We start from the raw sequence: 14082 nt of genomic DNA on the forward strand, positions 1-14082 counted from the left end.
ATGAGAAGGTCTGCCTTGCTCTCCCTGGAGATTGCAAAGGGATCAACAAATCTGTGGACAAGGGTGGTCTGGTTGACATAGACTACCTTGATTTTCAAAAGTATCTGTCAAAGGGTTAGAAGAAGCCAAACATCCATGGAAGATCCTCGGGCATCTGGGAAATACAGTAGCAGCATTTTTTCAATGAAGAGTAAGCAACAGTTCAAGAGGGGTCTGTGCTGGGATCTGTGTTGTATTTACAGGCATTTAGAAAAGGGTAAAGTGAGAAAGCTTACCAAGAATACAGAGTTATTTAGGGTAGCAAGGACTAGCATCAACTGTGAAGAATTGCAGAGGAATCATACACAACTGAGCAAGAAAATCCCTGAAACGGTTTATAGCGAAACTGGCAAATGTTCAGAGAAAGGCAGGACAGAAGATGAAAGGTAGAGAAAGCTGTTGTAGAAGGAACAAATCAGTGAGGTAGGACAGAGCAGTCTGTGCAAGAGGTGATTTCTGGGTATACAAAAAAGCCTGCAAAACCGTGACTGGGTGTAGGGAGGGCAGCTAAAAACTGGTTGTTTTCTTCTCTAACAGTACCAGCATGAGGCAGGTATCAACTGAAGCTCATAGGAGCCAAGTTCAAAACAATGAAAAAAAGGGCAGCAGAAATGCCTTGACAAAGGGCACTGCAGGTGGTATAATTTTCTGTGGCTTCAAGGGAAGGCTGGACATATTCTTACAGAGGGGAGTTCCCCAGTGACCACATCTGGCCATGAAGTCTCTGAGCTCACAAAGGTAAAGGCTGGGAGAGCATGAAGTATCTCACAAATTTTTCTTGCTCAGACCCTTCCCTAGGTCTTCACCCATGGTCATTATTAGGAACAGCACTCTGGGCTAAGGGAACCTTGTGTCAGGCTCTGCATCACCAGTGTTATCTTCTAAAAGCACTAAAATCTCTCCTACAATGAGCTTTCAACATCTTTATGAATTAACTCACCTCTGGGGTTCTGTGTTAAGTCTGCCATTTTCCTTAGCTCCTTCCCCAAACACTTTATAATTCTGTCTGAACTGCACATTTTTTAAAAAGTTCATAGCTGTTTTCATAGCAGAGGCAAGCTTGGCTACATCTCCCAGGTTGAGAAATAAACGCACAAACACAGAAGAGCAAAATCAAAATTTTAACTTAACTTCTAGGCTACTCTCCTGATGATTTTAAGGCTTGGCAGCAGCAATAAATCTCAGTCTAAATGAAAAAATGCCTTACAGCTGGAAAATCCTGGCACCGGGACATGCTGTCTCAAGGATGCAGAAATGCTCTGAGAAAGGACTATGTGGCACACGTAAGGACAAGGGAGCTCTCGAAGACATCCAAGAGAAGACTTGTGAGCTCTATTTCAGTCATTCTCCTTGGCTAAAGGTTGAAAAGAAGAAGAAACACTGTTGAACTGTGACACTATTTTACAGAAGAAGTGTTTGAAGATCTGGAAAAAAAGAAAAAAGAAAAAAAAGAAAAAAATGAAGTGGTAGTAGGAGTCCAGTCATGATATAGTGCTGAGCAAGGCCTGCTTGTACTTAATGATTTTTTCCACTGAATTTCTGCCTGGATTCTCCAGCAAATCAGTATGCCAGACAGGGGAGAAACCATATTGCGGCAAGAAAAGAAAAATAAAAGAAGGCTGATATTTTCTATTTGCACATTTCTGATGCAAAAGGAGAGATACCATAGAGATTATCCCTTAAAGCAGAGCTCATTTGGTATTTTTGGTTTCCTTCTCACAACCTTCACAGGGAAGATGATAATAAAACAGCACCAGGCAGAGCTTCTGCTGGAGCAGCTGTAGTTGGAAGACATCTTTTTCCTGCTGAGCAGCAGCATCCCACTTTCTGCCCCTGAATAAATTAAAAAAAAATATCCTGAGGCAGTTACAGGCCATGATTGTGGGACCAGCTAGCCCCTGAGACCAGATAACAATTTTGGTGGCAGCCATGAGGCCAGCACGATGCAGGCGCAGTGTCTGAGGAAGCAGGAGAAGCGGCTGAGTGGGACTGAAGTACTATTTTGCATTCCTGAGTGTTGAAACACGTTAAAATTGTGCGCGTTAGTGCACAAAGATTCATTCCCCATCTCCCTTCCTTCACACAGCATTGACAAGTTGTCCCATTCCCAACAAGATTAATGAAGCTGATTTCCTGCTGGAGGTTTCCCTAGCAACCTCCTGGTCCCAGTGCACCACCTCCAGGCTGTGGTTTCCCTACCACAGTGACTCCCTGGGGCCCTCCCTTCCCCTCCTGGCAGCCTCTGTGTCCCCCCACCTCATCCTGCTCCCCTTGGGCAGCTGAACCAAGGGCAGCACCTCCCGCGGGGGGCTTGAGCCCCATGCTTTGCATGGGGAAGCTGCTGTGCTCCTGCAGAGCCTTTTCATTCTTCCCTTCTGACTGACCACCTTCACAAAACTTGGAACTCCATATCTTCTGAAACACCATGCCTCCATTGGATTTGCTCAGGTGACCCAAGGGCTCAAAAATTACACCCTGGGAGAGGGATTGGCAGTCTAGAAAGACAGAATAGCTGTTTGAGCTTCATTTCCTAGGGAAATCTGGCAAATGATCCCGCCTCTAATTCTGGAGATTTCATTCAGCTAATCATCCAATATTTAGCACTCTGAATTTTTTAAGGCTATTATTCCATAAACTTGAATACTTTCTGCTTCTCTGGTACTTGAATAGGCTCTGACCGCTGAGTTTAGACAAGGTTAGATTGTGGTGAGCAAGACGAAATACAATAATCCTCCCTGTTTTCTCATTTATAGAAAGAAACACACGAAGCTGTAAGCAATCAAGCCACATGCCTTTAAGGCCATGATTACAGTGCACCTAACTTCAGCTGAAGACCACTTTACTGAGATGTCTGACTTACTCCAATGACTGTTGCTTAACTTGAGTTCTATTAGTAGAAGTTCCATGCAATCTGGGACACATTTAGCTGGAGACAATGGACTGTATAATGTTTAACCAAGTATTAAGCAAGTGAGTAAGTTTAATCTCTTTTTGATTGATAGAGGAAGCAAAGATCCACAAAATAAGCACAGACAAAATGCAATTAATTTCACTTTTACTCTTGGCTTCTTTAAAATTCATTTATATTATATTCCTGACCCTCTGGTTTACTCTATAGGAGCAAGCTCCAAGTATAGGAGGTCAGACCAGATGGTCACGGCAAGCTGTTTTGAAACTGAAGTCCACATAATCCCAGAAGACATGCTTCTTACTGTACCCAGGCAGTGGTGGGAAGGATTTGCATGGATATGCAACTGAGACAACAGGCTGGAATGCTTACCCTCCCGTGTGGAAGCATGAGCACCCACCACCTTCACCAGAAGCCAGTGCCTATAGCACCTCGATACCAGCTACACAGATAACTGCCTCTTAAACCTCAAAAGTCACCTCTGTATCCTAAAGAAACTGATTTGTCAGCTTCACTAGATCAATGATAAAAGCAGGGACAAAACCCTGAGGTTAGGGGGTAAAAAGAGTCATCCCAGGCTGAGGTTTAAATACATTATCTAATCACTGTAACCAACAGTGTCACCAGTACCCAAGAAAAAAAAAGGGGGGGGGGGCGGGCCGAAGGAGATTCAGCACAAGAAGTCAGGATGTCACCGCACATTAAAAGCACAGTTTGCTTCAAGCTAGTTGTGGAGAAGGAGAGGAACCACCTTGTGTTTTTCTCTTTTGTAGAAACCTTCTTTTCCAGGCTAGCCTCCAGTCGCCTGGAGTGCATCCATGTCCCTATCCCTCTCTCCCAACATTGCTCCCCTCTGGTGGTGCAGAGTCTCCAGGGAGCGGAGCCCACAGCCATTCCTGCCAGCTGTGGACGGGTGGCAGAGCCGGCACCAACCTCTATGGCACAGCCTGCGGCAGGCAGAAAGGGAATGCCACCGAATCTGCGGAAACAGGGAACACAACAAGCAGTATCAGAGAAAGAGAGGAAATTTACTGTGAAGTAGAGAAGCCTTTATGCATCGTTTTTGAGAGAGCTCTTGTCTGTGTTACTGCAGTAAATGTGAATAGGGTGGGAACACCACAAAGAGCTACAGGTGTAGAGGAGAAGGGTATCCAGAAGGCAGAATTACCTCAATTAGTATTTTAAATTACCCTGAATTAATGATAGTCCTGCAGTCCTCATCCACTGGGACAGAAGAAAAAACAAAACAAAACACAAACTTAACAAAGTAACCATTAATATGCTGTACCTTGCTTCTGGAAAAGGAACTGTGAAAACAGTGCTTGTAATAAGCTGGTCTAGACTGGGACCCAAGGGAGCTTTACGCAAGCACACAGGACAGGTTTGCTCCTGCCTAGACATCTGTAGAGGCCTCTCCTTTAAGTTGCCATTTGCAGGCTCCTGAGTAATTGCAGTCATAGAGGTGGTTTTGTTGGAATGAACGAGGAAATGAGGTGACATACTGATGCTGCTGAAAGATCATTTGTACACTGAGGGAACAAGTCATTTTATGTTTCTACCCTATACAGCCAGTGGATGTGAATAACAGTCCACAGGAGATGTCCACACTGCACCACACTGAAGATGTGAACATAACTGTTAAGGTAAGCAAAGCTTAACTAGTTGCCAACTGACAGATTCAAAAAGTGTATTTCCTTCTTTGTCTGAAATAATTGTGAGCACTGAGGCAAATCTTTGCAGGATGGATAAAACCATGGCCATTCAGGCTCAACCAGATATCCGCGCAGAGCTAAACATCAGTATTAAATTCAACGTTGAGAGGTACCAGCTTTGTTCCTAGAGCTGAGAGAAGGGAGGTCTGCAAATAGGAAACAGCACAAGTTCTCTAGAGTAAGTCTACCTTAGTGTCCTTTATCCCTGACTGGATAAATAACACTCTTGCATCCAAAAGCTGGAATTTTGGCATTAACGCAGATGCAATTAGAACAATTATGTATTTTCAAATACAGTCAAAACATTTTGTTTCCAAATCAATACAGTGTGAAAACAGGTTTCAAAAGTAGCCTTGAAACTAACTGTTGCTGCCCAGCCAGCCCTAGTAGTAATGAGGAGCAGGAAACCATCTTGCAGGAACCCATGGAAAATTTGGCAGGGAAAGACGGGTGCTGTGGAGATGTCCATGAGTTATTGCTGTAAGCAAATTTTTCAGGGGTGGCAGATGTAGGAAGAAGGGAGTTAGTTCTTTGCTAGTTGTTTTGATGCGTCATCTGATGTTTCATTTCATAATGGATTGACTCTTATTGCCTAATTTTAAGATTTGTTGTCTTTTCTGATGATTTTTTTCGATCTTGTTTCAGTTCTTCCCTCTTCCTCTACCAAGTGGGCACACAGGGGTGCATATGTCCCATATCTACCAGCCTTGCTTTCCTCCAGCACTTCTCTTCAGCTTCTCTTCCACTATCAGCCCATTTTTGTTTCTCTTGCTCCATTTCTTGTTTCTGGCTTCTTTTCTTCTTTGTTCCAGTCCTCTCCCTTCACTGATTATTTTCCTCTTCTCTCTACTCACTATATTTTTTCTTTCTTAGCCTAAGGTTTTAATTTATTTTTCTTTTCATTTCTTAACCTTTCCTGCTTTAATGTTTCCACCTTCCCCCCCTAGTATCACACACAAAGCACCACAGGAGCAGCTTTCACCCCTGATAGGCTTCCTCATGAGAAAAACTTGCAAGGTTTGGACTGACTCTATTTACAATGTGTCTTTCAGAAAAGCAAGGGAGAGGGTTTTTTTTTTCCTTAAAAAACCCCAACCAAACAACCTCCCTTGTTCAGTCATTCTCCTTAGCCTTATCATCCATCAATGCAATCAGCCCTTTACAAAACGAGCCATGAGGAGACTCTGTCAGGAGTCTGGCAGGGAATCTGCTCTGGCTGGGAAGCTGCCAAAGGCTGCAAAAGCACTGACAAATATCACAGGAGAGAGAGAGAGAGAGAGAGAGAGAGAAAAGGGGGCTGTGCCCAGTGTCTCAGAAATGAGTTAGTATTATAAAAGGGAAAAAAAGGCACAGAGACGTTTCAGAAAGAGTTAGTGTCTCTAATGCAAAGCCATCACATTTTAGAAAAAGATTTAGAAATGATTGCTTTTCTCAGCAGTTCCCAGTCCAGAGCTTACACTGCTTCTCTCCCCTCCTTCCAGTCTTAAATACAACCAGCAGCTGCTGCTCAAAACCCCACAATGTTGACAACGCAAGAACTCTGCTTCAGCCAAATTCTCTCCACGTAGAAAACACTCTTCTCTTGATAAGTATTTGTGAAAACAGATATAAAAACTCTCCCAGGGACAACCAAATTATAATGTTTAACTCCCTCTACATCCTTTTATACAAGATTCCAATTGACTGTCCATCCAATGTGCCACATACTGACATCTAGAGAGAAAGTGAATAAAGCAAGTTAGAGAAGTAATATTTGTATGTAAGTGCTACAGATCATTCAAAACCACTTAGTTACCTTTGCTTCTGGCCTGCAGGCATACATTTGTTCCCATGGCTACTTTTTCCATTCATGCTTCTCCTTTCTTTCCAGTAGTTTGCTCTGTCCATTCATAGTATCTTGGTTTCCTTTGGCTATAAACAGTTCGTCATCCACTGCCCAGCACCTGGCAGACTGGAACTTCAGCACTGACAGAAGCCTGGGGTGCTACAACTGTATAGGCGACTGGTGAAATAGTACATTTACTAATGAAAAAGATGTATTTAAACATTAGAAACTGAAAGTAGAACAACATTTAACCCCACACCCCTTCTTTTTCCTTTCCCATTATCAGTGTGAAGAAAGAGGCTTGGGTGAAGCATGTTTTTCACCAGCACCCAGAAAGTCATCTATGCTCTTTATCCCAGCGTCAAATCAGTGTAAAGTGGTTCTGGGTCAAAATTATCTGCTCATTGCCACTGCAGTAGCTGCTGCAAATCGCTTTGCCCTAGAGGAAGGGATTACATGAGATGAAGGTGGGGACACTTACTGGAAAGGAAACTCATAGTGAGTTTGGGGTTTTCAGCCTCTCAGGAAGCTGGTTTGAATAAGCCCAGCACGCAGAGAAGGCTGATCTGACCTTAAATATGAGCATCCTAAAGAGTGTTTTGGAAGGTAATAGGACTTTATCTCACTTTCCTCTCCACAAATCAATTTGAGAATTCCACACACACATGCAAAGCAAAACCAGAGAAACTTCTAGGCCTTTTGCCTCCTCCAGCAGTTCACAGAGATAATATCACCATGTCACTCAGTTCCAGCGCCCCGAAACAAAGCACTAACAAGGGTTGCACCTCAGGTAGAGGCCTCTGGATCAGCTGATGACTAATTAACAGAATGTACCTGGTACATTTAAACATAAAGATGGTATGTCAGTAAATCTAGATTCATGTGTTACATTCCTGTGGTGCTAAATGTTTTCCCTTTCAAATTTGAAGGACAAAAGAGTCAAAGTGTCACCCCTGTTAGGTCTTGCCATGGTTGTGGAGCATCCATCCAAAGACAACAATGTGAAGACCTGCAGAAGTTGAGTACTGAGCAGATGTCCGCAGGACACTTGAATACCAAACCTGGCTGTTACATACAACTAGTTGCGCTGTTATAACATAGTTATGTATGACCGGGCATATGGTATTCCTTTCTATCCCCTAGTTATTCCCAAACAATCCCTAATTTCCTGAAAATTGTCATGCTTCATATCAGCTGCCCTCTTCAGGCCAATGCTTTTTCAGCATGGAGACTGTTCACCAAGTAAGACACCACCTACTTCAAATTTCTCAATGGCAAATCCCTAGGTACTTAAGTCAGGAATATGGGTTTTGCCCTTTTATAAAATAAGCTTAATCTTGTTAAAGATATGCTAACAAGTTTCTGAACAAATAACTCATGACACCATCTAACAATGTTTCCCTTCTACAAAGGTTAACGTTCATGCTGATTGGTATAATATTTAGACTATTTTTTTCCTTCAAATGTAGTTTGTATTTAAAACAGATCATTGTGTTTCTACATATTTAATGACTGTGACTCATATAACCTATTTCATCTAGGTTTCTTTGTTATTCTCATGAGATTTTGCTGCTGTTATTTTTGACTACCAAACAAGACTTTTTTGGTGAGGAAAGAACCTCTGAATCTCTGGACTTCACAAACATTTTAAGAAAAGTTAGTGTTCATTCAGGTATACATGAATAATTCAAAATGCAGCCTCAGTTTTAGCACCATAATAAAGTCAGCCCATTAATTTGCAAATCCATTTTTGCATTATTCATTTTCTTCTAATTGCAGAAATTCTTAAATAAAGTAGGGAAACATTGTAGTGCTAGGAATTATTAGAAGTTAGAAACAAATATTTTTTATTTAGAACTAAATCAAGAACAGAGGCCCGTTTTCCAGTCTGTGATGTCTGACCTCACAGCTAAACACAGATTGAACTTCTTAGACCAATATTTCTGTGAAAACCTGGCTAGTGCAATCACACTCTGTCTGTGAGTGTGTATGTGCTAGGGGTTTCTGAAACCCACAGACCACATTCAACCAGATTCGACAAAAGAGCAAAATGCCCTTAAGTAGGCTCAGTAATTTTCAGCTTGTTCCAAGTTGCTTGAAAATAGATAGCCACACTAGATAGCCACAAAGAAGAGAGAGACATTTTCTTGCTCTAGCTAAAAATGCCCCACTTAGAAGAAAAGCTTGTTCAGCTCTCTGTTTAATTTCAGAGTCCACTGCCTAGATCAGAAAGGAACATGTGTACTGCCAAGCATCAGCTTTGAAATATAATCACAAAGATCCAGTTTTGTGCTACGATATGTCCATATTCTCTGGATAAGGCAAGCGACTACAGGCAAAAGTAGTGCCAATGAGAGAAGCTTACCCTGGTGAGTCTCACCCTCTGATTTTAGTTGCAAGTATTTCTGTCTAGATGCAGAGGCCAGTCAAGCAGTTCATATTATTCCTCCAGCATCCTGACCCACTAAAGCTGGATGTCGCAGCCAAATGCTGCTGAAGGGAAGGTTAGGCAGGCCGATGACTCCTGATAGGCCTCGTTTGTTTACCATCTACCTTAAGCCCAGATAATGTCCATTTATCATGACAGTGGAAAAAAAACCAAAACAAACAAAAAACCCAAAAAACCAAAAAGAAAACCAAACCACCAACAGTGAAGCGCAGCTTTGCAACCAAAGCAGTGCTACTACCATAAAATGCTTTGTGAAAGTACTTGTCTCTGACAGCACTACCTCAGAGTTCCACTGTGTCAAGATTTTCTGCCCTCTCCAAAAACATTTCACCAAGAAGCCCTATGGAAAACTCACAAGAAGCGTGCTGGGAAGCCTTGAAGAACTCCAAGCATTGCGTTCAAGAGGGTGGATAAATACCAGTTTGACTGTTGCAATTGCTCATGACTTATTTAGCAGCATCTTGGAGGAGTTAAGATGTGTGTTCAAATTCAAACAGGGCTGTAGCTGTATTCAGTGATTTGGGCAGCCAGCCAGAGTTACTAGAAAGGACTGATACACGTGTACTCACTTGCCAGCTGTGAAAACTTGTTGAAGGCATTGTGGTAGGTATCAACTGCATTTTATATCTGCCAAAAAAACCCCAATCATTTTTAACAAACACTGAAAGCTACATCTCAGCCCCACAACTTTGTCCCCACTGGCATCAATTGCAAGATTGTCATGAACCTGAACAGGAACTTACTTGGGCCAGTCATGTAATTTTCCACACAGGTTGCACAGTGGGGTCAGATCCAGTATAGCCCCTGCCTGTGAAATAAGGCCAGATTTCTGTTAAGACCAAAACAGTCATTATTTGTACAAATTTGACATATTATGCTAGCAGTTAACATTTTGGGTTTTCTATCATTTGTTTCATGAAGAATAGCTAAATGCCTCTTCCCTGTAGCCTGGTCTCTTCCAGTTAAAAATATCTCTGGTTTCCCTCCAAGGGAATATTAAGCTTTGAGAAAGCATTTGGAAGAAGACAAAAGCAGTTCCAGCATTAGGATCTTGAGAGTTAGCCACCACATTTTTTAAAGAGTTTCTTTTCTCCCTCACTCTTCTTCGCCCAGAGGGTAGTGGAGCACTGGAGGTAGGTAGGGAGGTGTCACGGCCCCAAGCCTGACAGTGTTCAAGCAGAGACTGGACAACGTCCTCAGATGCATGGTGTGAACTCTGGGGTTGTCATATGCAGGGACAGGAGTTGGACTCGATGATCCTTGTGGGTCCCTTCCAACTCAAGACATTCTATGATTCCAACATAGAGCATACCATCCAATCTGTCCTGCTGCTTTCTTCTCATGGACATCAACAGGAGTAACAAGCTTTGAAACCGGACCCAGCTTGAAGAACACTGCCCACCAAAATGACTTGGAGGGCGTCCAGGACATACCATGTGCACACATGTGAGAAGAAGTCGGTCACCACTACTCCTTCCTCACTTTTTTTTCCTGCAGGTGCTCTGCAGCATGAGGCAAAATCCTTCAACTAGATCAGCAGGATAACAGCATTACAAAAAACATCAATAGATCAAGTGCTCAGGGACATAGAGGTCTAAAACACATTGTGAAAGCCCTTTCTTAGCCAGCAGTTCCTCATTCATCTTATCTGCAGTTCAGTGAAGCAAAGTATTCCATCAGAATTAATTCTTTTTATACAAAAAATGAAAGACAACACATTTAGAAAACCTTAGCGGAGCTCTATATCAATAACAGAGGCAAGCAACAGGAAGTTTCTGCGTTAGGTGCAATTAAGAAAAAGCAACAAAACATACAAACATCTCTCGTAGTTCTTTTGAAAGAGCACTTCAAACCAGCTACATTTGGGCAAAGCTGGGGTCATAAAAGTACTTGTGCCTCAGAACACACTCTGTCCTCACCCACACTAGAAAAACCCCCACCAAGAGCATCTTTTCTCCTCCTACTATAAAAGGGGCAGATGAAATATTTCTTCAAGATTTTAGTACATTGGGATGACTTTCTTTGGATGCGAAAATTCCTGATGCTGAACTGCAGTTGGAAACACTCACAAAAGGACTGGAGAAAGGGAACTGCTTATGTATAATATAAAGGTGATTTGGGTTAGCTATCATAAAAATCAGATTTATTTTTATTAGTAGAAAATGAGATACAGCATCTGGGCTACACTCACTCCACACGAATGGAGCAGGCTTTATGGCTAAAGGTCTGAATCTCATTGCAGTCTCCAAAATGCTGAGAGGCCCTATGTAAACCCCAGGGTATAGCTGAGGAGGACACTTCATCTTGCATCAGTGAACCTGCTCACAGCAGTAACATTGCAGCCTCAGCTGCCAGGAACCCCTGAAAAAGCAGGCAGTTTGAGAATGGGGTTTTTCTCCTGGAAACCCTGCCCTTCACCTGGCCTTCAAATTTCTCTTTGCTTAGGTCACACCAACTTCCCAAACCTTTGCTCCATGTTTTCTTAACAGACCATTGACCCTTCCTCTCCTTTCAAAATGCAGCCTCTTTGTTTTTGTGGTTGGTTTCAGCAAAGCTTGGATTCCTCCCCATGCACAAGGGTAGTCAAACCCACGACTTTTACATCCCAGAAGACCACTGTCACCGCAGGGATTTCCAGGAGGACAGGACTCTAACTATACCTTTTGCTCTGGTTTTCAGGGAGCAGTTGGATATTCACTGTGCCAGAGGCAGAGCGGTGGTATCTTTCACCTGCCCAGGAGGTCCTTGGGCTTCTCCAGCCTCCTGCTCCCTGTGGTGGAGAACTCAGGCTTTCAGGCCGGACTGCTCTCTGCTGTAGCTTGATCAGTCATCATTCCCCACACAGTCTGGTTGGTGGGGCCTTGTCTTCACCAAGCGTCAAACTGGATAACAGCTTTTCACATGACTTCCAACTTTTCCTTCCTGGTTAGTCTGAAACAAGCACTCCGTGTTGGCTTAACTATCTCCATGTGACGCAAGTGACAGAAGGAGACAGGATAAAGGTAGAGGGATTCAAGGACATATGAAACGCCTGCTAAAATGTAAATGCCAACTTGGGAAAGGTCAGCAGGAAAAAAATCCTATGTGGAACTGAAACGGGGCTGACCAGGTAGAGCTTACATACATTTTCTGCTTGGCTGGAAAAGAACAGAGCTCCAAATCACAATTTTTAGTACAGGTAGAGGGGGTAGTACAGGTAGGGGTAGAGGGGGAAGCTTTTTGTACAAATTCCTTCACTCCACTCTCCTTTTTCTGGTGTGTGTGTTTTTTGAGAGATGTGGGGAGATATTTTTTTAGCCATGTAAGTAGCTTTTGCTGATTTTAGACCAGAAAACCACATCTAAGGCATTCCAAGGGAAAGCTGAATGACAAACCAGGATACTTCAAGATGTGTCCTTTTTTTCTTCCTCAAATCACCTCTGCACGCACTAAACACGTACCTTATTTCAAAATCAGTGCCCAAACCTGAAAAAACTGTCACCAAGGATGGAGAGTGGTACCCAACCTTGCTTCATGGCTGCGTGATGCAGGTCTGCAGGAGGCAAACTGCAGAGCCATGTCCACTCCAGCACATCACACAGGCTGACCCAGCCAGTGGCCGCCTGGAAGCCACGGTCCTTACCACTAGTCCCAGACAAACACCAAAACTTCCATGCTGGGCTGTTCTGAAAACCCATTCTAGTAATTTCTTCACTACTTAACTTGCCCTCTGTAGTGAAACCACCATCTAGGAAGAAAATCTTATGCACCAATCAAAACTGGAAATTTCATTCTTGAAATCTCTTTCAAACATCTGCAACTTCTATTAAAAAAAGGAAAAAAAAGAAAAAAAGAAAAAAACACTATATATAATTCACATTGCCTGATGCCATTCAGTGAGTTTCCCCCACATAGAAGCACTTGACACCGCACTGGAGGGATGTGTTGGGAATGTGTCTCTTGCCTTGCTTCAGATCAAAACAAGTAATTGATTAAGGTCTGAAATGCTTGGGAGGACAGATGGATAGTAGTGGGCTGTTTTCTGTTCAAAGATTTTTGTTTATGGTGAGAGAAACTTTCTTAAAAGACTACTCTTCAGCTGCCCAAATCTCTTTGAAATTTAGTTAGATTTGTTAGTGTAGCCTAAAAATGCCAGCCATGGCTAATTAAATGATACGTATGCATTTTGCAAGTATTGAATCTGAGGTAAAATGTAATTTTTATATACAAACTCCTCCACTATATGGCACCCAGCATGTGGAAACAAAAGTTTTAGAACAGTTTTTCTATTATGCCAGTCAGATATACTGAAGGCAAGAACAATACTCCACATATATATCGCTTACAAGCTGTTCACACAACAATACTCACTTATATACCCATCCTTCAGGAGCCTGGGTGTTCAATGCATAACGTGAATGTTACATTTGAAATTACTTCATATCGTATTTGAGGAAAGCATTGATTTTTCTCCCATTAGCAGTTCCCATAGTAACTAACATTAGTGAAGGAGGGAGAAATCCAGTGCCACAGGAACCCCATGTTTTCATGTTAATGGGCAAGAAGAGGCAAAGACAGGTCTCATTCAAAGCTGTTTGGGAAAGCCCATAACAGCTCAGTGCCAGTGAATAAAAGTTTCTTAGGAGAGCTTAGCAGAGAAAAAAGCCCTGATCACGTGGCTGTGTATCCAGCACAAGGTTGCTCCCTGAGCAGACTTGGTAGAGCTTCCCCTGAAAAAGCCTCCAGTGCCTTTCCCATCTCCGAGGGTGCAGCACCCTGTTCCAGTCAGGTTTAGTGACTCTTGGCTATTGCTTTAACTGAAATCTTGAAATGCAATAGATGACCTTATGCAAGGACCATTTAAAAATAGAGCAATAATAATTGCTTTAGAATATACAGACTTGTGTAACATGCTTCTACGAGCAGTCATATTGGTAAACTCAGTGCTGTTGATGGCCTTCACTGCAGAGCCCAGTTATTCCTGCCAGAAAACTGATTTCCATCTCAGGTCCTTGAAGCAGGCAGGGGAAGGGACTGTACAGAAGTAGACAGAGGATTTAACTGGGATGCAACTGAATGTAGGAGCTGGTAAATCCCCGGGCACAGGTCCATGAAACAACTGCTTGCTCACTTTTGAACGGGTGTATTTTTCAAGTACCCACAGAGAGCA

Source organism: Caloenas nicobarica, chromosome 3 (genome assembly GCF_036013445.1).
Source record: "Caloenas nicobarica isolate bCalNic1 chromosome 3, bCalNic1.hap1, whole genome shotgun sequence".
In the NCBI taxonomy this organism is placed as follows: Eukaryota; Metazoa; Chordata; class Aves; order Columbiformes; family Columbidae; genus Caloenas; species Caloenas nicobarica.